This window comes from Notamacropus eugenii, chromosome 4 (genome assembly GCF_028372415.1).
Source record: "Notamacropus eugenii isolate mMacEug1 chromosome 4, mMacEug1.pri_v2, whole genome shotgun sequence".
In the NCBI taxonomy this organism is placed as follows: Eukaryota; Metazoa; Chordata; class Mammalia; order Diprotodontia; family Macropodidae; genus Notamacropus; species Notamacropus eugenii.
In genome coordinates, this window is record NC_092875.1 from 68092076 (window position 1) to 68118737 (window position 26662).

The window sequence follows — 26662 nt, forward strand, 5'->3', positions numbered from 1 at the left end:
TTTGCTGCATGAAAGGAAGTCTAATGGCCCTCAAAACCTCTTCTTCAGTTGGAAGTTCTGCTAAGGAGGGATTGACTTCAACCTGAGGTAAACAGTCAATGGCCTCAGCATTGACTGATGATGATCTGAAGTGTTTATCCTACCTCTCTAGGATCATATCCTTATCACTAATCAATGTGGCTCCATCTAGACTGATGGCAGAATCAGATGTGTGTGTGTGTGTGTGTGTGTGTATGTGTGTGTGTGTATGTCTTTCGTTGCCGAAGACGACCACGCCATCAGAGAAATAATGACATGACTTGCACTTGACTTTGTTTTGAGTGAGGGAGGGTTGTACAAGTCACTAGCCTCACTTCTCCTCCAGAGCCATCTGAATCCAGTGACCAGATATTCATCAGTACGACTGGAGATGACCCAGGATGAGGCAATTAGGGTTAAATGACTTGCCCAAGGTCGCACAGCTTGTGAGTGTCAAGTATCTGAGGTGAGATTTGAACTCAGATCCTCCTGACTCCTGCACTGGTGCTCTATCCACTGCACCACCTAGCTGCCCAGCAAAATCAGAAGAGAGAAATAGTATACTTCCAGTCTAAAATCTTTCTAGACTTTTTTTGTTTTGAAGTATACTTCAAAGAAGGCCAACAAAAGTAAAAAACCTTTCTTTGGGGAAATATTTTATGGTGCTCACTAAATTTAGTTCTAAATTTAGTTCTAGATAAGATCCCTAGCCTTACTTAACCCCAGAAGGGATAGCCCTGTGACCCACCTACAAGTACCTCCTCCCCCTGTTATTTAGAAAGGATTAAAATATTGATCTGAGGGAAAGAACCTGTCAGGGAGTGGCCTACGGAAAAAAAGGAGTGACTACTGTTTGGAGAATATTAATCTGAAACTATATTTAACACCATATGAGGCTCGACTTGTTCAAGCTTTTTATAATTATTAACTCAAATTCTCTTAAGGTAGAGAGCCATGTCTGAGGTCATGGGATGGGGTGAGGGAGAAGGAGGGGAGTGGAGACCAAGACAGCTTGAATATCTTTCTCTCTGTCTCTGTCTCCCTCCTTCTGTCCATCCCTGTCTCTCTCTCCTTTCCTCTCCTTTCTTTCCCTCTCCCTCTCCCTCTCCCCCTCCCTCTTCCCCCTTTCTCTCTCCTTTTCCTTCTCTCTCTCTCTCTCTGTCTGTCTCTCTCTCTCCCCACACCCCTACCCCCTTGCATAGGCTTACGTATTCAATTAATGTTAAATTAAATTGTTTCTGGCAGACTTGTACCTGCAGTGCAGAGCAAATGGTTCTTCCAGAAAAATTTTGGGAGACTTCAGCTGGTTTTATGCATGAAAGCAAAAAGCAAAGGACAACTTCCCCGTGATGGGATACACACCAGTCACACGGTGTGAGTGCTAAGATAATGGCTCTGGATTATTTCCTCATGGACAGAAACAAAAGCTTCATAGATGTATTTAAATCCCCACCCCCACCCCCCCATTTCCCACCCCCCCCCATCCCAGCCATGTGAAATGCTAACTGAATCTTCAAAGAGGAGGTAGAATAAACTTGCAGTACACGAAGACTCTCAACAAAACTAACCCTTAATGATCAATATACTCAAATTCATCTGGGATCTCCCTGATATAAGGGTTTCCTTCAATGGTACAGATTGCCATCCATCCCCGCCTTTCATCTTTCCATTTGCGTTGATGTCCCAACAGCTCACTGCCAGGGGGCGGGCTGAAATGCAGCAAGGTAGTCTGGCTTTCTCTCTATGTTGTGAGTGCACCGGTGGGACACTGGCCACCCTCACTCCATCTGTTACTTTCACCATGGGATAAGGCTACCTTCCTTTTCTATCATGCAGTTCTTTCACGCATACTTTGCTTTTTTGTTTTTCTTTGGCATTCTTGATTGGTTATAGATTATAGGCTGAACTCTCACCATGACCCTTTCCACTACCCTCTGTGCAATGGTCATCTTGAATTCTTAGAAAGCAATGGGGTTCAGGTCTTGTTGTCATAGGGCAACCCTGACAAAATGTACATACATGCATAAATATATAGGCATATATATGCACACATGTATGTGCATATATACCTGCATGTCTATATGTACATGTACACACATACATGCACACATATATGCATATATACCTATATATGTCTATACATATATGCATGTAATACATTTTGCAGGGTTTCTGCATGGCAACAAGACCTGGAACCCAACCATCTTTTATTCAGACACATGCAATAGAACATATATGCATGTATAAATACACACAGGTGTGCACATACACACATATACACATGTGTATGCTTACAAGAGTATGACACACTTGTAAATATATACATGCACATACATATGTATATATATATATATATAAGCAGCTGGCAAAGTAGGTGGAGCATGTGACTTGAAGTCAGGAAGACCTAAATTCAAATCCTGCCTCAGATACTTACTGGCTTCGTGACTCTAGGTAAGTTTCTTTGTGCCTCAGTTTCCTCATCTGTAAAATTGAAGCTAATAATAGAGCTTTTCTCACAGGATTATTCTGTGGATTCATTGAGCCAATGTATGTAAATCACTTTACAAACTTTAAAGGACAATGTAAAAGTTAGCGATTATTATTCTATAGCAAGCAATATTGGCTTATTTATATTCAGAATTCTAAGAAGCAAAATCCTACCCCTATACGCAATAAAAAAAGGGACCAAGAACTGCTGAGATCAGATAGTATGGAAAGCATATGGTGCAGTTGTAGGACAGTGCATTTCAGGGAAACTGAAGAAATGTTTTCTTACTGTTGCTCTTAAGATGTCATCTCAGGCAATGCCTTTGCTTGGAGCTAATTATGTCTGTTGGTTGTCTGTTAAAGGCACTGTTGGGGGTTGAACTAGCCACTCCCTGGGAAATCAACCTGGGAGTACAAGTTGGGGGGAGAGGCATAACTCCATAGATTTTTGCATAAGCAATGTAGGTACATGTTCTTTCCTGTCATGGGAATTTCCTTAGCCTGAGTTCCTGGAGAGCCCAGAAAGAATTTTACCCATCATCTGGATCTGCTGACTGGGGAGTGGTGGGGGTGATTAAATAACTTGAGTAGCTTTAAAAAATGAAAAGAATGAAAAATAAGAAGATTTATTAGTTCCAAGCTGCCACCTTGGAGACCTGACTTACTGGTGCTCCCCACCCATCAATGCTTAATCTGCAAAATGTTTGAGAAACCAAATATAGCTGAGATTCAGAAATCTGGTAAGTCTAAACTGAAGAAGACAGAAACATAAGAGAAAAACTCACTGTCTTCAAAAGAAACATTTGAACAGGAAAAACAGACAAGGTGAATCGTAATAAAACCTGCCCTGCCAATATGCACCATACATTCCACGATCATTGGCATAAGTGTTTTTCTTTTCGCTGTGTAACTTTGTAAGATGCAAAGAAGCTGGATTAAGTTTAAATGCCTGGACTGCCCCTTTCAACAACAAAAGAATAAAGAGCTATTGACATTGAATTTAAGGAAGGCTGAGCCAGCTCCCTCTGTCCATCTACCTGCCCTGGCTAGTTTGGGTCAAAACTAAAGAGCTTGCATGTTGGTGAAAAGACGAACCCAGACGGGACTACAGAAAATGTAGTTAACAGTAAAATGCAAAGTTGTATAACCAGGACTTGTATCCAAAGTCCTGGTAAGGTGGTGTTGTATGGTAATTTCAGTGGAACCTGACTTTTTGTGACCCCATTTGGGGTTTTCTTGGCAAAGATACAGGAGGGGTTTGCCATTTCCTTCTCCGGTCCATTTTACAGATGAGGAAACTGAGGCAAACCTGGTTGTCACTTGCCTAGTATCATAGAGCTAGTAAGTTTTGAGGCTGGATTTGAACTCAGTCTTCCTAATTCCAGTCTACCTTCCTATCCGCTGTACCATCTAGCTGCCTCCACAATTTTTAAAATATGCAAATTAAAATTTAAAATCTGAAAAAAAGAAAGAAAAAGATTTATTAGCACTAAGGAAGACTGCTCTGGTTAGTAGCAGCTTTAGCATCCTAGGATACAGTTTGGATTCTTCCTGTTTCTTAGTCTCCTTGCTTATTAGCTGTACTCTGAGACAGAAAAAAGAATGAGATGGAAAGAGAGGGAGGGAAGTGTAAAAGGCCTTGAATCATCAAAGTTGATAAAGATCAATTGGGATCTTCCTGTTAAGTTATAAATTTCTCTATAGTTAATAATCTCTAGGACAGTAGAGCACTTCTTAAAGATTCAAGAATCAGACTGACTCATCTTATTGCCAGTAAGGAAAAGAATAAAATAAAATCTTAAAGCTTCTGTTGATTCCTATAACTGTTGCTTTGGCCTTAGTGGTTTCTTTATCTGGAGAAAAGACATTTCCCCCAAATTCAGAGTACTCGTGTTCATCCTCCTTCTCCACACTCACTGACAGAAATGGCCTTTGAGACCAAGGACAGTTTTATTTTAGTCTTGGTATTCCTAGTGCCTGAAACACAGTAGACCCTTAATAAATACTTGTTTGTTTGATAAATCCCAGTCTTCTCTTTTTATAGGTGAGGAAACTCAGGTCTAGAGAGAGTAAGTAACTTCTCCAAGGTCACACAGCTAATAAGTAGTAAAGCGTGATTTGAACTCAGGTCCTCTCTAGATGTAGTGTGCTTTCCATATACCATACTAAGCCTCCCAGTTTTTTCTAACTTCCCAAAGTGGAATGGACTAACTCAGGAGGGGTTTTAGCTGCCCCTCCCCACCATTACTGAAGGTCTTCAGCTGGGGTCTGGGTCACCACTTCTAGAAGATGCTGTGGATAGGTTCACTGCTCAGACTTGGGTTGGGATTAATGTCCTCTGAGGTCCTTTCAGTACTGATTTCTTTAGAGGTTACAATTCTAGGGCAGGGTCAAACCTAGTCTAGTGACCACACCCATTTTAGCCTATTGATGGGTGTTCCTGTCCTGTGAACTTGGGAGTTTTTGTTTGCCATAGTGGCCCTTACCTCAAACATGTCCTCAACAGGGGAAAGTTCACAGGACTTGGGGTTGAGTCTTTGTCAACAAGGAAACTTATCTGGTCATTAGGATCGGCTCCTACGCCAGTCTTGGTGTTTCTGGCTAGTGTTAATGTATAACTGCTCTCTGATTGTAGAAATCAGACTGACCAGTAATAACAGAAAGTGATAATGAAGTATTAGCCTTGTCGTAGACCCATTATCAGGGTGTGATACACAATTATCAGGAAAATTTCTTAATCTTCCCAATATTTTCTGTTCTAGTATTGATTTTACCCTTGCCCATATATTTTCCAGTGGGATGTTAATCATGGTTTCCTCCTATTCAAACATGAGTCCCCATCAGCTGGCTGACTTAGACCTTAGACAGCCTTATTCAATATGAGAATTTAACCCTAGAATCTTGGGCTGCCCCTGATATGAGTTGTTGGCAGCATAAGTTAGAATAAAAAGTACTAGAGATTCATCCAGATCACATAAGTGATAAGGAAGAGGACTAGATATTTCCTAAGACTTCTCAAACCTCTCCAAAATAGAAATCATGTGCCAAAGATAAAGCAACTTCAGCTCTCTTTTTGCTCTGGAACACCTCAAACCCACAAGAAGATTAAAAAGTACTCAGGAACTGATGCTCAGTGACCCTGAATTCAGTCAAGACCCTTCCCCTACTTCCTATACTACCACAGTGGGGCTACACTGGCAAAACCAGGAACCCAAAGTGAACTTACAACGAACACCCCCAGAGGCACTCATTTTGCCCCCCCTTTTTTCCAATGCTGTGGAAAACCTGGCTTCAGGCTGCATAAATTTGCCCTAAAAAATAACTAGCACAGTCATAGCCTACAAAGAGCAACCCTGTAAAGACAGAGCTGCAGATCTATGAACTTTTTGTTCTTGGGCAGGAGGGTCAGACAACCCCATAGAACCATTATGACAATTCTGCAGATGGTGGATCAGAGAACTTAGAAACAGAAGGTTTGGGACAAGACACCAGAACAGGATACCAGGTATGTGGAAGGGCTGTGTAGCACTCCATTAAGCCCAAGGGAAAGAACACAGAATCCAGTTGAGATGCGTTATGGCCACCCAAAAGCCAGTTTGTAACAGTGACCTAGGCTAGTGAACCATGAATTGCCCAGCACAGGGGAGGCTGAAATGCTTTGAGATCCAACCCCCAAGTAAAACACCAATGGAGGGGACAGAAAGTGAATAGGGGAAAATCCAGGGGAAAGAGAAATTGCCAAAGAGCACAGAAGGAAGAAAATCTATAGACCTTGAACATAAGTTGATAAATCAAAAGGGAAAATAGTGACAACAGAAGGAAATATGACCTCCAGATCTAGTAGACTAGTTCAGGCATCTATGAATAAATACTACAAAACAAAGGAAAATGATTGAACTTTATGATGAGCTTTATGAGGAGAGAGGACCCTGTGGAATTTGAAGAGAACATGAAACCACAACACACTGATTCTGAGTGGTCTAAAAGAGAAATGAGAATTATGAGACTACAATTAATATCCCATATAGCAAAAATATTGGGAAGAATAGAGAAACTGGAATTTGTGATGGCAAGTTTCACAAAAGAAACAAAAGAGAGAACAATAAATTGGGAATACAAACATAAAGAAATGAAGGACAATCTAGAAGAAAAGAATTAAAAAAACTTAATGTTTTAAAAAATGTTCATTACACAAGCAAAACATACTAATCTTGAATGCAGGATATATCAAGATTACCTGAAAATGAGAGGTCTTCCAAAGGAACATGACAAGACAAAAACCTAAACACCATAATACAAAAAATGATAGACAAAAAATCTCTCTCTCTCTCTCTCTCTCTCTCTCTCTCTCTCTCTCTCATAAAATACCAGTGGAAAGAGTTCTCAGATCACCTACAGAAAGAAACCCAAGGCTGCAAGCTCCAAGAAACATAGTGGCCAAACATAACAATTAAGTTCAGAAAGAACAACTTCAGAAATAAGAGAAAGACCTTCAAATACAAAGGAAAGGGCATTAAAATAACATAAGATGATTCTACATCCACCAAAAAAATATAGTGGGGAAAGGAATAATGTGTTTGGAAGAGCAATGGAGCTCAGGATGCAATGTGACCCACCTTGAAAATTTGAACTTAATGAAGAAAAGATGGATGTCCTACAATAAAGAGATGTTTGAAACACTTTTAGGAAGAAAATGAGAACTGAAGAAATTATATACTTCTTGGACATCCCCAAACATCACAAATACAGAATAAGAGAATGAATGTAGCAGCCCAGGACAGCAATAGCAACAGAATGACAGCAGAGAAACCAATAAGAAACATCTTTCTAAATGTATGCAAGGAGACAGGGGTGATGGCAGAAGCATCCTGAAGGTAACAGTGAAGAGGCTGGCTGGGGGCATTATGAACTGAACCTGCAATATCCTGCCAACAGGTGAATTACTGCTTTTTTTTTGCCCTGGGACAACATTCCAGCATGGGAGGGTGTACAAAAGGTGGGGGAGTAGAGGAGTAGGGGGATAGAGAGAAGTGAATGATGCTCTGGGATCAAATTGACTAGCAACAAAGGGAAGGTGATCCCTGTGGTCTTACAAAGAGAAGAGCCTCCAGGGGAAATGGTGAGGAGGAAGGGGAATAATGGATAGATGGGGAAAGAAGGAGATCTTGCTTTGGCAGTGGGAAAAGTTCATTGATGAATGCTCCTATGTGTGAAGAGAGATGGTCTGTGAAAGGAGATGGGAACCTTGCACTGAGTGTGGACTGGGGAATTTGGTTCTTGAAAAGTCTACTTGTCCTACCTTATGAGGGGGGAAGTTGGAAATCCTAGGGGCAATTGACATTTGGGGGTATAAGAAGGCATGACCCAAGGAAGGAAATTTTGAAGCAAATCAGAGGGGGGTATAAATTCGTGGTGGGTTGTGTAATTGGGTGTGTGAGGAGGAAGGTGTCATCATCTCTGACACCTGAAATACCTGGCATTACTCTGTGAGTGAATCCACAGTGAAAAGACAAGCTCTATAAGTCAGTAACAGAAACTATCTAGAGAGGAGAGCCTTGAATTGGGTGCTTTGATTGCATGAGGAATAAAAGAGAAAGACGAGATAATTTTAGAGGCCAAGAATCAGAGAATGAGGTTCTAGAGCAGACAGAAAGGTAGGATGGATAATGGAGAGAGTGGGAAAAGTATTTTTTTGAAAGGTGTGCAAAAAATGAAATTTAAAATCTAGTGAAAAGGACTAGTTGAAGAGGAGGCAAGGAATAGAAAATCTATTTGACTGAGAGGAGGAAAAGTATGTGGACAAAATCATATAACTAGATAAAAGAAAGAGAGAAAGAACCAATTAGCAAAACTCCAAAGGGAAAAAGGTAGCAAACAAGAAAAGATCAGGGATGAGAGAAAGAGAGCCAGTAGGAAAAGGACCACTTTGAAAGATATAACTGAGTGAACATAATACTGTGCTCATATCAGAAGCAGGGGAAAATCATAAAACTTAACAAAAACCTAATATTAGAAATGGAGAAAACAAAAGGTCCAGAATATCAAAGGGACTAATGAAAAGAAATGCTTGGGAAGGTGGCCTAGCGCTACCAGACCTCAAACTGTACTATAAAGCAGCAATTATCAAAACCACTTGGTATTGGCTAAGAAACAGAGAGGTAGACAAGTGGAATAGACTTGGCACTCAAGATGCAGTAGGCAAGGAATATAGCAACCTTCTGTTTGATAAACCCAAGGACCCCAGCTTCTGGGATAAGAACCCATTGTTTGACAAAAATTGCTGGGAAAACTGGATAACAGTGTGGCGGAAATTAGGCATAGACCCATACCTGACACCGTACACAAGAATAAAGTCCAAATGGGTACATGATTTAGGTATAAAGATTGATACCATGAACAAACTGGAGAAGCAAGGAATAGTGTATTTATCAGATCTATGGAGAAGGGAAGAATTCTTTACTAAAGGAGAGATAGAATGCATTATGAAATGCAAAATGGATAACTTTGAGTACATTAAACTGAGAAGTTTTTGCACAACCAAACCCAATGCAACCAAAATCCGGAGGGATGTAGTAAATTGGGAAAAAATTTTTACAGCTAAGCTAGGGGATAAAGGCCTCATTTCTAGAATATATAGAGAACTGACCCAAATGTATAATCATACAAGTCATTCCCCAATTGATAAATGGTCAAAGGATATGAACAGGCAATTTTCAGAGGAAGAAATTAAAGCTATCTATAATCATATGAAAAAATGCTCTAAATCACTATTGGTTAGAGAGATGCAAATCAAAACAACTCTGAGGTACCACATCACACCTATAAGATTGGCAAACATGACAGAACAAGAAAATGATAAATGCTGGAGAGGATGTGGGAGAGTTGGAACACTAATTCATTGTTGGTGGAGCTGTGAGCGCATCCAACCATTCTGGAGAGCAATTTGGAACTATGCCCAAAGGGCTACAAAAATGTGCATACCCTTTGACCCAGCAATATCGCTACTAGGACTATATCCCCAAGAGATCATAAAAATGGGAAAGGGTCCCACATGTACAAAAATATTCATAGCAGCACTCTATGTAGTTGCCAAAAACTGGAAGTCAAGGGGATGTCCATCAATTGGGGAATGGCTGAATAAATTATGGTATATGAATGTAATGGAGTACTATTGTGCCATAAGAAATGATGAACAAGAAGACTTCAGAGAGGCCTGGAAGGACTTATATGACCTGATGCTGAGTGAAAGGAGCAGAACCAGGAGAACTTTATGCACAGCAACAACCACAGTGTGTGAGAGTTTTTTCTGGTAGACTTAGATTTTTGTAATAACACAAGAACTTCTGAAAAAAAAAAAAATCCCAATGGTGGACCTCAAGGCAAAATGCCTTCCACACTCAGAGAGAGAAATATGGAAGTCACTCACATAATGTAGCAGATCATGTTTGTGTATGTGTATCTGTTTGTGTATCATGTTCTGATTTGTTATATGGATTCTTTCATTTATCTTAGTCTGACTACATAGCATGACTATAGTGAAAATATACTCAATAGGAAAGTATATGTAGAATCTATACAGAATTGTATGCAGTCGTGGGGAGGGAGGGAGGTAGTGGGGGGTGGGTGGGGAGGGATAAAATCGCAATTGTATGGCAGTGATTGTTAAACATTAAAAAAATAAAAAAATTAATAAAAAAAAAAAGAAATGGAGGAAAATATAAACGTATCATAGCTTTAAATGCAAAAGGATTAATCCAATGAGATGAAAAAGAGTGAAAAATTGGATAAGAAAGCAAAACCATACAATCTGCTGCTTATAAGAAGCACATTTTTAAGTAAGACAAAAGCATGCACAAAATAAAAGTGAGAGAATGTAAAAGGGAATTTTACTATGTGTTAAGTGAAATCTTCAAAAAACCCAGTTGTTACAATTACGCTATTTGACAAAGTAAATACAAACTTTTTTTTAAAAGGACAAACAAGAAAACTATATATGCTGAAAGGAACGATAGACAAAAAACCAGTAGCAATAAAAATATTTTTTTAATTTATTTTTTATTTAACTTTTAATATTCATTTTCACAAAATTTTGGGTTACAAATTTTCTCCCCTTTTGTCCCCTCCCCCCACCCCAAAACACCGAGCATTCTAATTGCCCCTATCACCAATCTGCCCTCTCTTCTATCATCCCTCTCTGCCCTTGTCTCCATCCTCTCTTTTGTCCTGTAGGGCCAAATAACTTTCTACACCCCATTACCTGTATTTCTTGTATCCTAGTAGCAAGAACAGTACTCGACAGTTGTTCCTATAACTTTGAGTTCCAACTTCTCTTCATCCCTCCCTCCCCACCCCTTCCCTTTGGAAGGCAAGCAATTCAATATAGGCCATATCTGTGTAGTTTTGCAAATGACTTCCATAGTAGTCGTGTTGTGTAAGACTAACTATATTTCCCTCCATCCTATCCTGTCCCCCATTACTTCTATTCTCTCTTTTGATCCTGTCCATCCCCATGAGTGTCGACCTCAAATTGCTCCCTCCTCCCCATGCCCTCCCTTCCATCATCCTCCCCCCGCTGCTTATCCCCTTATCCCCCACTTTCCTGTATTGTAAGATAGGTTTTCATACCAAAATGAATGTGCATTTTATTCCTTCCTTTAGTGGAATGTGATGAGAGTAAACTTCATGTTTTTCTCTCACCTCCCCTCTTTTCCCCTCCACTAAAAAGTCTTTTGCTTGCCTCTTTTATGAGAGATAATTTGTCCCATTCCATTTCTCCCTTTCTCCTCTCAATATATTTCTCTCTCACTGCTTGATTTCATTTTTTTAAGATACGATCCTATCCTCTTCAATTCACTCTGTGCACTCTGTCTCTATGTGTGTGTTCGTGTGCGTGTGCGTGTGCGTGTGCGTGTGTGTGTGTGTGTGTGTGTGTAATCCCACCCAGTACCCAGATACTGAAAAGTTTCAAGAGTTACAAATATTGTCTTTCCATGTAGGAATGTAAACAGTTCAACTTTAGTAAGTCCTTTATGACTTCTCTTTGCTGTTCACCTTTTCATGCTTCTCTTCATTCTTGTGTTTGAAAGTCAAATTTTCTTTTCAGCTCTGGTCTTTTCATCAAGAATGCTTGAAAGTCCTCTATTTCCTTGAAAGACCAATTTTTCCCCTGAAGTATTATACTCAGTTTTGCTGGGTAGGTGATTCTTGGTTTTAGTCTTAGTTCCTTTGACTTCTGGAATATCCTATTCCACGTCCTTTGATGCCTTAATGTAGAAGCTGCTAGATCTTGTGTTATCCTGATTGTATTTCCACAATACTTGAATTGCTTCTTTCTAGCTGCTTGCAATATTTTCTCCTTGATCTGGGAACTCTGGAATTTGGCCACAATGTTCCTAGGAGTTTCTCTTTTTGGATCTCTTTCAGGCGGTGTTCTGTGGATTCCGTGAATATTTATTTTGCCCTCTGGTTCTAGAATCTCAGGGCAGTTTTCCTTGATAATTTCATGAAAGATGATGTCTAGGCTCTTCTTTTGATCATGGCTTTCAGGTAGTCCCATAATTTTTAAATTGTCTCTCCTGGATCTATTTTCCAGGTCAGTTGTTTTCCCCATGAGATATTTCACATTTTCTTCCATTTTTTCATTTTTGGGGTTTTGTTTTGTGATTTCTTGGTTTCTCATAAAGTCATTGGCCTCCATCTGTTCTATTCTAATTTTGAAAGAACTATTTTCTTCAGTGAGCTTTTGAACCTCCTTTTCCATTTGGCTAATTCTGCTTTTGAAAGCATTCTTCTCCTCATTGGCTTTTTGAACCTCTTTTGCCAATTGAGTTAGCCTATTTTTCAAGGTGTTATTTTCTTCAGCATTTTTTTGGGTCTCCTTTAGCAGGGTGCTGACCTGCTGTTCATGCTTTGACTGCATGTCTCTCATTTCTCTTCCCAGCTTTTCCTCCACCTCTCTAACTTGATTTTCAAAATTCTTTTTGAGCTCTTCCATGGCCTGAGCCCATTGAGTGGGCTGGGATACAGAGACCTTGACTTCTGTGTCTTTGCCTGATGGTAAGCATTGTTCTTCCTCATCAGAAAGGAAGGGAGGAAATTCCTGTTCTCCAATAAAGTAGCCTTCAATAGTCTTATTTCTTTTCCCTTTTCTGGGCATTTTCCCCAGCCAGTGACTTGACCTCTGAATATTCTCCTCACACCCACCTCGCCTCCTGATCCTCCCAGCCAGTGCTTGGGGTCTGAGATTCAAATTCTGCTTCCCAGCCTCAGGGCTTTGGGCGGGGGCAGGGCTGCTGTTCAGTGTGAGATTAAGTTTAGGTGCTCAGGTCAGGGCAGGGCCGCCTCCTGGGCTCAGTTCCCTCAGGGGGTTTATGCAGAGACCTTCAACAATGGATCCAGGCTCCTGCCTGCTTGGGTAGCCCTGGTCTGCTGCCGCCTCTGCTGCTGCCTCCCTAGGGGGCCTGAGTTATGGGGGCACCCCACTCCCCTCTCGACCAGCCAAAGAGACCCTCTCACCAACCCTTGTCACCTGTGGGTGGAGGGACCCGTGCGGCTGCTGGAGATTCTGTTCCTGAAGCCTGCTCAGATCTGCTCCCCGCTCGGATCTGCTCCTCTCGGGGCTGGGTGGCCAATGCAGGGCTGGGCTCTGCTCCACGTCCGCAGTGCGAAGAACCTTTTGCGAGAGGTTTTCAGGTTCTCTGGAACAGAAATCTCTTCCACTCCGCTGTTCTGTGGCTTCTGCTGCTTCAGAATTTATTGGCAGTTCTTTTTTACAGATATTTTATGGGCTGTGTTTGGAGCTAGCATATGTGTGTGTTTCTACTCCGCCATCTTGGCTCCACCCCCCGTTGTCCTTCATTCTTAAAGAAGACTTAAGTGATAATGCTACATTAGAGTAAAGATAAAATGTGTGTGACTATGGCCAATCAAACCAATATGAGTTTGGAAGGCTCTACCACAGGTCAAGCACAAATACTCCACATGAACATTTGGAGTGGAGATATTTCTAAATTTGGGCATCTCACGTTTCTTTTGGGCTACTGCAATTCTGCTTTGCTCATAGAGCACAGAGTCTTCTTTGATGCATACACACCATGCTGGGTGATCCTTTGCCAGCGTCTCCCATGTCACACAATCAATTCCAAAGTCCTTCAGAGAGACCTTTAGAGTGTCCCTGTATTACTTCTTCTGACCACCAGGTGAGCACCTTCCTTGCATGAGTTCTCTGTAAAATAGACTTTTAGGCAAGTGCACATTTGGCATTCAAACAATGTGGTCAGCCCATTAGAGTTGTGCTGTCTGCAGTAGTTTGAATGCTTGGCAGTTCAGCTTGAGAAAGGACCTTAATGTCCAGTACCTTATCCTGCCAGGTGATCTTCAGAATCTTTCTAAGACAATTCAGATGGAAGCAATTCAGTCTTCTGGCATGGCACTGGTATACTGTCCAGATTTCTCAGGCATAAAACAATAAGGTCAGCACAATGGCTCTGTAGATCTTCAGTTTGGCAGGCAGTCAAACATCCCTCTTCTCTCATACACTTTTCTTTAGAGCCTCCCAAACACTGAGCTAACTCTGGTAATGTGTATGTCAACCTCATCATCTCTGTGTACATCCTGGAAAGTATACTGCCAAAGTAAGTGAACTTCTCCACAGAATTCAATTATTTCTCCATTTGCTATAACTGATAGTTCCACGTATGGATGGTGTGATACTGGCTAATGGTGAACCTGTATTTTCTTGGTGTTAATTGTTAGGTCAAAATCAGCACAGGAAGCAAAGAAATGATCCATATTTTGTTGCATCTCAACTTCAAAAGTTTCATTGAGTGCACAATAATCTGTGAATAAAAAATCATGCCCTAACTCTCTTTAGTCTTGGCTTGTGGACTTTTCAAGTTAAATAATTTACTGTCAGTGCAGTAGCTGACCTTGATGCTGTTTCATCCTCATTGAAGGCCTCTGACAACATGGCTGAAAGCATCATATTAAAAGGCATGGGAGCCAGCACAGAGCCCTGCTTTTGTGGGAAAGTGTGAGAGCATTGTTCATTATCCAGAACCCATGTAGGCATGGGTATTTACAATACTAATGAACTTCTCTTGGGCAACCAAGTTTTGACATAATTTTCCATAAGTCCTCTTGACTGACAATATCAAAGACCTTGGTCAGATCAATGAATATTGTGTACAAACCTAGCATTGTTGGGCAGCAAACACTGTATCAACTATTTCTCAGCCATTTCTGAAGCCACAATGACTCTCAGGTAGATGACCATCTTTCAGGTGAGGATCAGCCTATTAAGGAGGACTCTGTCAAGAATCTTGCCATCAATGACTAAGAGACAGACCTCCCCACCCCACCATGATTGTTGCAGGACAATCTATAAAGGTGATCCTTTGTCTTTATAGAAATGTTCAATGGAAATTTTCCTGAACTTTTGAGGGATAACCTCCTCTTGCCATACAACCTGGAAATTTTTCATCAGCTTTTGTATGAATAAAGCCCTCCTGCCTTGTAAATCTCAGTTGGAACAGAATCAACAGCCAGAGCTTTGCCACACGAGGAGCCAAATAGCATTCAAAACCACTTCTTCATTGGAAATTTATCTAAAGAAGAATTTTCTTCAACTTGAGGTATATGATCAGTGGCTTCAGCATTGATTGATGACCGTCTGTTGAGAACACAATGAACGTGTTTGGCCCATCTCTCCAGGTTCATGTCCTTATCACTAATCAATGTGGCTCCATCAGCACTGAGAAGTTGAGATGCACCATCTTTGGCCCCTAAACAGCCTTAAGGGCATCATAAAAGTGCTTTGGATTGTTACTGTCAGCATAAAACTTTATTTCATCTGCCTTCTTACTGAGCTAAGAATCCTGCATCTCTCTAAACTTCATCTGTACTTTACTTTTTATGGAGTTAAACACTGCTTTCTTAGAGATGGATGGACTACACTGCTGGTAAACCTTGTGGAGTTCTCTTTTTTCATTTAGCAGCTTATGAATTTCCCCATCATTTTCATCAAGCCAGTCTTGATGTTTGGGAGTGTTCTGACCCAGATGAGCAAATTCAGTTTTATACACCAAATCTTTGCAAGCTGTCCACTCCTTTTCTGCTCCACTGTTGCCAACCATGTGTTGGATCAGCTTGCCCTGTAAGTTAGCAATAACATATTCCCTCTCAGAGAAGAGCTCTAATCTATTGATGTTAACTTTGTGATAGTTAAGAATTTCAAGCAAAGTAGATGCCTATCAATTGGGAAATGGATAAACAAATCATGGCAAATGAATGTAATGGAATATTAATGTGTTGTAAAAAATAATGTGCGATGAATACAGAGAAGCATGGAAAGACGTATATAAACTGATTCAGAGTTAAGTAAGCAGAGCCAAGAAAACAGCATACATAATGGCTACAACAGTGTTAATGGAAAGAGTGATATCCCCCCAAATCAAAAGTTAATACAACAAAATTATCTAAAATCAAACAAAACTCAAATGAAGAGATATGAAGAGACACCCTAAACCCATTCCTTTCCTGGAGGTGAAAGGTCCATGGATATTATATGGTGCACACGATTTTGAACTTTCTCAATGTATTGATCTGTTGTGCTGACTTCTTTTCTCTACAAAAAATACCACTTGTGATATGGTATGGTTTTCTGGGAGAGGGAGGCAGAGGGATACATGGGATACTATGATGACTGGAAAAATAGAAGATTTTAATTTAAAAAAAAACTTATTTAAAAAAAGCAACAAACAAAAAATCCTCCAATTAAATGCCATAACAGGAATCTTGAAAAATCAAGGAAAAGAATAACAAACTTGAAAGAAAAAACATACTAAATTAATAAATGAAACCAGGAGCTTTAAAAATAAAAACATTAAAATAGATAAACCATTATCTCATTTGATTTAAAAAAAAGAGAAAAACCAAATTACCAGTATAAAAAAGTGAAAAAGAATTCCCAATAGATGAAGAAGAAACAAAGGATATTATTAGAAGTTATTTTGCCCAAGCACATGCCAATAAAACTGACAACTTAAGTGAGTTACAGGAATACTTACAAAAACATAAAACAGAACAAAAAATAGAGGATTTAAACATTATCTCAGAAAGTGATTGAATAAGCCACAAATGAAAGGAAAAGGAACAGAAGGTTTCCCAAATGAATTCTATCAAACGTTCAAAGAAAAATTAATTTCAATATTACATAAACTGTTTGCAAAAATAGCAAAGGAAGGGATCCTACCAAATTCCTCTAGTTTTGATACTGAAACGCAGGAGAGTCAAAACAGAGAAAGAAAACTATAGACCAATGTCTTTACTGACATTTAATAGTGTAATAATAATTTTTTAAAATTGGCAAAGAGACTACAGCACTCTTTCACCTGATACCCCACTCCTGCCATATCCATTCTGTTGCCAGGATCTGTTGATTTCAACTTTGCATCATTTCTCCAATATGTCCCCTTCTCTCCTCTGACACTGTCACCCCTCTGGTGTGGGCCCTTAAGACCACATACCTTGATTATTGCAATTGACTAATGGTAGGTCTGCCTGCCTCAAGTCTCTTCCTACTCTACCTTCCACTCAGTTGTCAAAGCAATCTTCCAAAAGTATAGATCTGATGTCATTTTCCCTATTTCATAAACTCCAGTGGTTTCCTATCCACCTCTAGGATCAAATTTAAAACTTATTTTTTGGTTATGCAAAGCCCTTTGTAACGTGGCCCACTCCTAACATTTTAATTTCCTTATATCTTACACTTCTCTTGTCCATGTACTCTTTGATCCAATGACACTGGAATTCTCCCTGCTCTGGAAACAAGACACTCCATTTCCCAACTTCAGGCATTCGCTCTAGTTTTCCCTGTGGCTGGAATATTCTCTTTCCTCATCTCTGCTTCTTCTCATTGCTGGTTTCCTTCAATTCTCAGCCTGTACCAAGTGTATGGCAGTGTCAGAGGAGACAAGAGATATGAAGGTAAAATGAGCAGGCCTCAGCAATAGACTGGATGTGGAGATTGAGAGAGAGGGAGGCATAGAAAATGATACCTAAATTGTGAGCCTGGGAGACTGGGAGGATGGTGGTGCTCTCAACAGAAATAGAAAAGTTAGAAAGTAGGGAAAACTTGGGGGGAAAGCAAATCATTTCAGTTTTGGACATGTTGAGTTTAAAGATGTCTATAGTATACCCAGTTCAAGATGTTTAATAAGCAGTTGGAGATTTGAGCCTTGAGATTAGGGCTGGAAAATTGATCTGAGAATCATCAGTATAAAAAGAATAATTGAATCCGTGGGGTGGTGCAGTAGATAGGGTGCCAGGGCTGGAGTTAGGAAATCTATTGAGTTGTATTGATTTCAAATCTGGCCTCAGACACTTACTAGCTGTGTGATCCTGGACAAGTCACTTAACCATGCTTGTCTCAGTTTTCTCATCCATAAAATGAGCTAGAGAAGGAAATGGCCAACACCTCCAGGATCTTTGCCAAGAAAACCCCAAAGGGGGTCATGAAGAGTTGGACATGACGTAAACGACTGAATTCATGGGGACTGATGAGGAAAATAGTAGAGGAGAAGCAAAGAGGTCCCAGAACGGATTGTTGGCAGATACCCACAGTTAGCGTGTGCAACTTTGATGAAGAGGTAGCAGCAAAGGAAACTGAGACAGAGTGGTCAACTAGGTAGGAGAACCAGGAGAGAGCAGTGTCCTGACAACCTAGAGAGAAGAGGGAGACCAACAGCGCTGGGGAGGCTGCAGACAGGTCAAGAAGGAAGAGAATTGTGGAAAGGACATTAAGTTGGTAGTTATCATCAGTAACTTCAAAGAGAAAAGTTTCAGTTGAATGCTTGATTTTTCAGGATTCCTATTGTGATATTTAATTGTTCTCTTTAGTTTGTTGCTTTTCTTTTTTTAAAAATAAGTTTTTTATTAATATCTTCTATTTTTCTAATCACCATAGGATCCCATGTATCCTTCTGCCCCCCTCTCCTAGAAAGCCATCCCATATCACAAACAGTATTTCTTGTAGAGAAAAAAAAAATCAGCACAATGGATCAATACACTGAAAAAGTTCAAAAACGTGTGTACCGTGTAACATCTATGTGCTTTCCACTTCCATTCTGTTGAATGTCTAATACAGAGGCCTAAAGCTGAGTAAATAAGGGAGTGAGAGTTAAGGAATTAAAGGAATTCATTAACCAGTTTTGCCCTTTCGCTTTTATATCTTCCCCTCCATAAACTCATGAGTGAAATCATTACTTGATTTAGTAACAAAGGCAAGATGCTTAATGAATTTCTAATGAGAAATCCTTAAATCCTAGAAAAGTTTTGTGTTGTTGAATTCTTCAGATATGGTGAAGCAACACATGCCTTTATCTTCTCTGGGTCTGGTTCTCCCTTGAGACACCATTACCTATGTAATGGGCTGTCCAAAACTGGCACCTGCCAACTGATCACTTGAGACAAACTCCTTCTAGGCAGCCTAACTCTTTGTTAGCCTTTCTTCATATTCCTCCAGGGGTTGTGTAAGGTCATGGAAATCGTCCAGGTCTACTAACACACCCGTGAGGTTTGTGACTCAAACCACTTTCTCCATAATCTTTTGAAAAGTGGCACCCTGATATTCACTGGGGCATAGATTCAACTTGGTAGAGTCCTTCCAGGCAGATGAAGGTTGTCTTCTTCTAATCTTCTTTCATCTTTGGGATCTGACAGCAATTCCCTACATAAACTCACTACTCAAAACCACATCAGCTTCCTAGCAACTGGTCTAGGGCATCTTGAACTCCTGGTGATGGGGTAGGTATACTTTAATTCTCTTGTTCAAAATCCAGTAGTCTACACAAACACCAAATTACAGAAGTCTTTGTACCATCCACATGGGTGATGCATAAAGGCCGTAGGACTCTGTGATGATGCTGTTGACCAGTAATTCTTTTAAGTAGCTTCTGAAAACTTCTGTCTCTGTTAGAAACACCTTTCCAGGTCATTCTCAAAGAGGTTGGGAGTCATTGAAGAGAATGTTTTGTAAATTGCACAATGGATACGTCCTATATCCCATCCACATATTGAGAACAGACAGATCTTTTCACTAAGGCACTCCTTCAAATCCAGCTTCAGACACTTACTAGCTTTATGACCCCAGGCTTACCTTTTGTTTGCCTGAGATTCCTCATCTATAAAATGGGGGTGATGGTAACATCCACCTCTTAGAGTTGTGAGGATCAAATGAGGTAATGGGGCATGGATAGTCAGGATTTCTGTGTATTAAGTTAGATTGATGCCTGCAATATTCTGCTAATATCTTGTGCAATGAAAGCTCTATCCTCAGAACATGTATGAGGAAAGGCTTCTCACTTGGCTGCTGGCACAACTCCCTGGCTGTGCTCAAGTGAGGAAATTGAGCTGTTACAGGCCTTTGGGTAGGGGACAGGCATCTGGACTTCTCCTACCCAGAGTCCATATGAAGTTGTCAGTACATGATCCTATCATTGCTTCTTACCCTGTTGGATCTAAACTTTTCCATCTTAAGTGAAAATCTAATTAGATCTCTAACTAGAGATCAATGGACAAATCTACTCCCTTGTAAGCTTAAGAAAGTTGGAGGTGTGCCAGGGATCCAGAAACCAGAGTCCATACCAGGGTTTGCCAGTAACTAAGGCAGGTGAGGTATCACTGAAACCTTTGGGATCTAGTCAAACACCCAGTAAGTAAGATGTGCTCAGAAACAAGGGAGCAATTGTGTAGTGGCCAAACCATATTTGGAAGCAAATTTGATGGGGCAAAGTCTTTGTTGCTGCTGCTTTAAATCAGTGCATGCTTTCTCCTGTGACTGAGGTGACAGAGAGTATAGCATGCCCTCAGTAATGGGGAGTTATGACGCTAAAACATCAGTAAATATCCATTTGTAAAAGCTAAATTGTTAGGGGTGTAAGCTCAGTTTCATGAGGACAGTCTCGGGCAGGTAAAAGTGAGGACCTCTAAATCTTAGAGTTCTCATGAGGCCCCCCAGGGAACAGCTGGGGATTGAGGCGAGAAACACAGGCTATCTTGTGTATTTTCACCTCTTCTCAGTTGGAAACTTGCTGGGGAGAGCATCCCACCCTTGAGATTGGCCTGTGGTCTGAGCACACCTGTTATTGACTAGCTAGGGGCTGAGAGCAGGCACAATATTCATGAGCAAACTATGCGGCTGGGAGAGCTTAAGTGGGGACAGGAAAGCCTGAAGGCGTTCTTTGCACTGAAGGGTCATTAGAGGGAAGAGGGTCCCTCCCCTCTTCCACTCCTATCCTCTTGCTGTGTGATCCTTGCCCCTTGGGAGGAGGAGGATTCCTCTCTCCTGAGGAAGAATTCACCCTGCACATGTAACTAAGACCCTGAATAAAGCCTAACCCTTGTTTGACTCTGGAAAGTCTCTTCTCTCAACATGTAAATCCGGTTGATCACCGAAGACCTGGACGACAGGTAAGAAGGCCCGGGTAGTCCAACAGCCTCTAGGCTGAACACTAAATGATGTTAATTAAATGATATTGGAGTGCTAATTGCTGAATCAGTCCCCTAAATTAATGAAATGTTAATTAATAATTAATCTTGGAGAGAACACTTTGGAATGGGAACTCAAGCCAGTGGCATTAAAAAAAAGCTCTCCTAACCCCTTAAAGTTAATGCTGACAACCTAGGAGGAAGGACCCTATTCAATGGCAGCAGAGGAAGTTGGGGTAACGACCACCAGAGTTAACAACATTATGTTTAAGTCAACTGGAATTGGTCCCAGTCAGTGCTGCTATACAAGGGATGCTCACTAGGTCTGGACACACTAGAGTCAAGTTATTTACTTTCTTGCAGATGCCTATGGTTTCTTTAGGAAACTTTAAACTTATTCTAATGCAGTGCAAATACAGATAGTCCCACTCAGGTCAAAGAGCTCTCCTTCCTGCTTATATTCTGTAAACGTCTCTTAGAGTGTAACTGAAATGTAATGATCCCTTGAAAGCCACTCTCTAGCACAACTGGTTTTGCATTGATTGCAAACTGAGTCTATAAAACCAAATGTTGCCCCTTCAGGCTTTCTATCAGCCTAGCCCATTTCTTTCCCTCAGCTCTGGACTACTAATGTAATACTTGTAGTGTATGGCTATATTGTAGACATACTCTGTGTCTGTGAGGGTGGAGAGAAGATGCTTTGGAGGTAGAATTGAAAAGACTTGGCAATTGATTGTATTTTATGAGAGACTAAAGAAGAGGAAGTGTCTAGAACGACTCTAAGATTGTGAATCTGAGTGACTGAAGGAACAGTAGCATCCTTAAACAGAAACAGAACTTTGGAAGAGGTTTCTGGAATAAGAAAACGAGTTCTGTCTTGGACATTTTGAGTTTGGGCTGGCTATGGAACATCCAGGTGAAGATGCATAGGAGTCAGTTGGTAATGTGGGATGGGAAGTCAGACAGATGGGGACTAGACACAGGCTTGCTGTTGTTCAATCATTCAGTCGTATCTGACTTTCTGTGACCCCATTTGGGGTTTTCTTGGCAAAGAGACTGAAGAGGTTTGCCATTTCCTTTATTTTACAAATGAGGAAACTGAGGCAGACAGGGTTAAATGACTTTGCCCAAGGTGACACCGCTAGTAAGTTTGAGGTCAGATTTGAAACTGTGACACCTAACTGCCCCCAGCATAAACTAGGTCCTGATTAGTTTGAACAATGAATCTCTGAATTGGCAGCATTATTCAAATTTGCACCGTATATTTCCATTGAGCTAGAACAAATGAACATGTTTTCACATAATTTTTTAACATAATTATAAACATCAAATGTTGCACATATGAATCCAGGCAACCACTTCAAGGGAATTCATTACTGGAAATATTCAGAACCTGGTTATATATAAATTTAGGAGTCATTTGTGCATGATGATAACTGAGATATGGAAGCTGCTGATAAGATCACTGAGAGAGATGGTAGGGAGAGAAGAGAAGAGGGCCTAGGAGAGAGTCTTATGTATTTAATAAAAGAGAGGGAGCAGTAGTTGGACAGATAAGAGAGAGCAGTGCCATGAAAACCCAATGAGGAGAGAATATCTCACGAGAGGAGATGGCTGACAAGGTAAACACCACCAGAAAGGTCAAGAAAAATGAGGACTAAAGAAGTAACATCGGATTTGGTCAAAAAGGTCATTGGTGACCAAGGTAGAGGCAGTTTCAGTCAGTTGATGTAGATTTCAAAGGGTTAGGAAGTAGGAAGAGAGGGGAGAGTCAAGAATGGTAGATGGCTTTTTCTAGGACTTTTACTGTTAAAAGGGAGATAAGATAATAGCTTGAGGGAATGTCAGGGTCAAATAAAGGCTTTTTTTTTTCTAATGATGAGGGAGATTGGCCATGTTTGTAGGTAGCAGGAAATGTCAGTGTGGATAAAGAGAGATTAAGCATTATGGGGGGAAAGAGAGAAAATAATTAAATAGGCATGCTCTTGGAAGAGGAGGGAGGGAATGAGAGGCAGCAAGGGCAACAGCAGAGGGGTGGAGAGGAGGTGGGGAGTTTGCTGACTGTGGTGCAGAAGGTTATCACATCCTTCTCTGTTGGTGACTGCAGCTCCACCCAGGCTGCCACTAGGATTTTTGAGATGTCTGTCATCAGGGTCCCTGGATCAACGCAAGAAGCTCAGACCTGGTTGATTGGAGGACCCTTCCTCTTCAAGACTGGTGACTTAGCCCTAGGATCAAGTTCTTATGATGGTTTGATTTGGGAATAGAATAAAAGAAGACTCTGAAACTAAATGGGAATGGTGCAAGTAGCCTAGTGGTAAGGTATCACAGAATCATCAATCTAGAGTCAGATGGGACCTCAGAAACCCTCTAGGCCTCATTTTACAGATGAAGAAACTGAGACCTAGGGAGGGTAAATGATTTATTCAACATACACTGGATGTAAATGACAAAATCAGAATGATAGAATTTGAGAATTGGAAGAGACTTCAATGGCCATCTCCTCTAAGCCGTATATACAAAGAAAGAAGTCACACTATAATGATAAAACTGGGATTTGAACTCAGGACCTCTGATTCAAAATCAAGCACCTTTGGCCAGAGCAGTGTAGCAGTCAATTCCATAATATAGGTTGGAAATGAGGGGTGGAGGTGGAGGATAGAGCATTGATTTACAGTACCAGGAGGGCAAGCATTTATAAATATAACATGCTAGACACTATGTTAAGCACTTTACAAATGTTATCTCATTTGATCCTCACAACAACTTTGTGGGGAGGGGGGAGGTGTTGTTTTTCTTCCCGTTCTATAGTTGAAGAATGTAAAGCAGACTGAAGTTAAGTTACTTGCTTAGGGTTACACAGCTAGTTAAGTGTCTGAGGCTGGATTTGAACTCAGGTCTTCCTGACTCCAGATTAAGATACTGGTCTGGCTCCTCCTGAGTCCTTTCAGTGATTCTATGGAGGTTTAGGTCCAGGTGGATTCTTTGCAAGGTGTGTGTGTGTGTGTGTGTGTGTGTGTGTGTGTGTGTGTGTGTGTGTGTGTGTGTGTGTGTGTGTGTGGTGGGGGTGGGGGTGGGGAAGAGCTATTCCATGGAGATGGGGTCCAGCTCTCTTCTTTGTGGAATGCCCTAGGCTGGTGGGGTGGACAGTTCATGGTGCTCAGGTCCTGGCCTCTTTGTGGAATGCTCCAGGCTGGTGGGGGGTCTCAGCTTGTTGGAATGCTCTGAGCTGGTGGGGGAGAGATCACCTCATGGAGGCTTCTTTGTGGAATGTTTGGGGTGGCAGGAGGCCTGACTTTTTGGAGGTTGGGTCCAGGCCACCTGTAGGTGGAATGTTCCAGGCTGATGGGAAGCCAGTTCATGGAGCTTAGCTCAAAGTAAAGACATTTAATGAAATGGTATATATATATATATTTTTAAAGTAGCAATAGAACATTTCCCTTGTAATCTGGGACACATTCTCTCTCTCACACCATCCATAAGAACAATGGACACATCAGAGAACACGTGGAGGGAGGGATACATACATTGGAATGTGTGGCCAAGGCACATGTTGGTCAGTAAACATCTATGAAACACCTACTATGTGCCAGGTACTATGCTTAGGGTTGGAAATACAAAGAAAATCAAAAGGCAGTCCTTGCCCTCAAGGAGCTTGTGACTTAATTCTGTTGTTGCTGAGTCTTGTCAGTTGAGTCTGGCTCTTTGTGACACTATCTGGGGTTTTCTTGGCAAAGATCTTGGAGGGGTTTGCCATTTCCATCTCCAGCTCATTTTACAGATGAGGAAACTGAGGCAAACAGGATGAAGTGACTTGCCCAGGGTCACACAGCTAATAAGTGTCTAAGGCCAGATTTCAACTCAGGAAAATAGGCCTTCCTGTATCCAAGCCCAGTACTCTGCACTGCAGCACCTCGCTGCCCTCATGATCACACGTTTACCTCAATTTCCAGTTCTTGGCCACCATGAAAAGAACTGCTATAAATGAACACACATCACCAATGGAAACTGAGAAGAGAAATACTCTGCTCATAGTCATGATAGATGGATTTAAGGTTAGGGTTAGGAGTGTAGCTAGGGCAGAAATGAAGAAATGGCTGGTCTGGGTATTCTTCTTAAATGGAGGTCTTTGGAGGAGCCTCCCACTCTGCCCTCTAGGCAGAGAGATCGAAGGGTAGAGGGCACTGATGACCTGTGAGATCCAGGGCTGATGTGATCTTGTAGAAATAAGAGACTCTTGGGACATGATTAAGTTGGTGAGAAATGATATACACATATAATGAACACATATAATGAATCACTGTGCTTCTGTGGAGGGGCATACTTTTTTTCGTTATTTTATTTATTTTAAGTTTTTAACTTTCACTTCCATAAGTTTTAAATTTTCTCCCCCTGCCTCCTCTACCCCCTCCCTAAAACAGCATGCAATCTGATATAGGCTTTACACAGACATTCCTATTAAAAATATTTTCACATTAGTCTTATTGTATAGAAGAATTAGAATGAATGGGAGGAACCATGAGAGAGAAAAAAGCAAAACAAAACAAAAAAGGAAAATAATCTGCTTTACCCTGCATTCAGACTCCATAGTTCTTTCTCTGGATGTGGATGGCTGCCAGGCCTAGAGGCCTGAGGGCTACCCGAGTCTTACCTTACCTATCACAGGTCTTTGGCTGGCCAAACCAGATAAACGTATGAGAGAAAAGACTTTCCAGAGTCGAACGAGGGTTAGGCTTTATTCAGGGTCTTGGTTACATGTGCAGGGGGAACTCTTCCTTAGGAGAGAGAGAAATCTCCCAAGGAGGCAAAGATCTTACAGTAAGAGAATGAAAGCAGAAGTGGAAGTGGAGAGAGAGGGGAGAGGGAAGAGCGAAGAGAGGAGAGAAGGAAGAGGGGCCTTCTGTCCTCTAATGGCCCCTCAGGGCTAAGAGCGCCTTCAGGCTTTCCTGACCCTACTTAAGTTCTCTGGCCACATAGTTTGCACCTGAATACCGTGCCTGTTAGACAACAATAGGTGTGCTCAGATCTGGGCCAATCTCGAGGGCGGGGATGCTCTCTCCCAGCGTTTCCCACGGGAAGAGGCGGAAATGCACGAGATAGCTCGGTCTCACACCTCAATTCCCTGCTGTTCCCTGGGGGGCCTCATGAGAACTCTAAGGTTTAGAAGTCCTCACTTTTACCTGCCCGAGACTGTCCACATGGAACTGAGTTTACACCCCCAACAGATGGCATTTTCCATCATGAATCCCTTGGAACTGGTTTTTGGGGCCTTGCATTGCTGAGAAGGGCTAAGTTTACCAGAGACAGACCTCAAACACTGTGGCTGTTACTGTGTGCAATGTTCTTCTGGTTCTGCTCACTTCACTCAGCATTGGTTCATATAAGTCTTTCCAGGCCTCTCTGAAGTCTTCCTGCTCATCATTTCTTATAGTACAATAGTATTCCATTACATTCGTATACCACAACTTGTTCAGCCATTCTCCATTTGATGGGCATCCCTTTGATTTCCAGTTCTTGGCCACAAGAAAAGAGCTGCTATAAATATGTTCATACATGTGGGACCTTTTCCCATTTTTATGATTTCTTTGGTATTGTTGTTGGGTCAAAGGATATTGTCCTTTGGGCATAGTTCTAGATTACTTTCCAGATCAGCTCACAAGTGGAGGGGCAT